The 976-nt window shown below is 40.7% G+C and overlaps 1 protein-coding gene across 1 annotated transcript in view; it reads left to right on the plus strand.

Annotated features, from left to right (window-relative positions):
* The window catches only part of PATJ (PATJ, crumbs cell polarity complex component), a 379,729-nt gene that overhangs the window by 166,855 nt on the left and 211,898 nt on the right, over positions 1-976 (plus strand). The gene's annotated exons all lie outside the window — the stretch shown is intronic.

Below are 976 nucleotides of genomic sequence, written 5' to 3' on the forward strand. Positions count from 1 at the left end.
TTTTTTTTTCTTGGAGACTTGCTTGAGTTCTTTATAGATTCTTATAGTTAGCCCTGTATCAGGTATATAGCTTGCAAATATTTTCTCCCATCCTGTAGTTTGTCTAGTATTTTCTTTCTTTTTAGAGACATTTTGTTGCCCTTGGTAGAGTGCTGTGGTGTCACAACTGACAGCAACTTCCAGCTCTTGGGTTTAAGCGATTCTCTTGCCTCAGCCTCCTGAGTAGCTGGGACCACAGGCGCCCACCACGATGCTTGACTATTTTTTTGTTGCAGTTTGGCCGGGGCTGGGTTTGAACCTGCCACCCATATACGGGACCAGCGCCCTACTCATTGAGCTACAGGCACTGCCCTTAGTCCAGTATTTTCTCCCGCTCTGTAGGTTGTCTGTTTGCTCTGTCAATTATTTCTTTGGCTGAGCAGAAGCTTTTTAACTTAAACAAGTGCCATTTATTTATTTTTGTTATTGCTGTGATTGCCATTGGGATCTTCATAAATTCTTTGCCCAGGCTGATATCTAGTAGAGAGTTTTTCCAACTTTTTCTTCTAGAATTTTTATGAGTTCTTACATTTAAGTCGTTTATCCATCTTGAATTAATTCTTGTGATGGTGAGAGAGATGGATTCTGTTTAGTTCTTCTGCAGTTTTCCAGCACCAGTTATTATATAGGAATTCATTCCCCTGGTATATATTTATGTCTGCTGTGTCGACGATCAGTTGGCCGTATGTGGATAGTTCTATATCTGAGTTTCTACTCCGTTCCATTGGTCTCGTCTCTGTTTTTGTGCCAGGACCATGCTGTTTTGAAAACCGTACCCTTGCAACATAGTTTGAAGCCTGGTAGTGAGATGCCTCCAGATTTCTTCCTTTTGGTTAAGATTGCCGTGGCTATTCAGGATCTTTTCTGGTTCTAAATGAAGTGTAGAATTGCTTTTCTACATTTGTGAAGCATAACTTTGGTTATGTTTCACAACCAA

The sequence above is a fragment of the Otolemur garnettii genome, unplaced genomic scaffold (assembly GCF_000181295.1).
Source record: "Otolemur garnettii isolate 467f Iridium unplaced genomic scaffold, OtoGar3 scaffold00066, whole genome shotgun sequence".
NCBI lineage: Eukaryota > Metazoa > Chordata > Mammalia > Primates > Galagidae > Otolemur > Otolemur garnettii.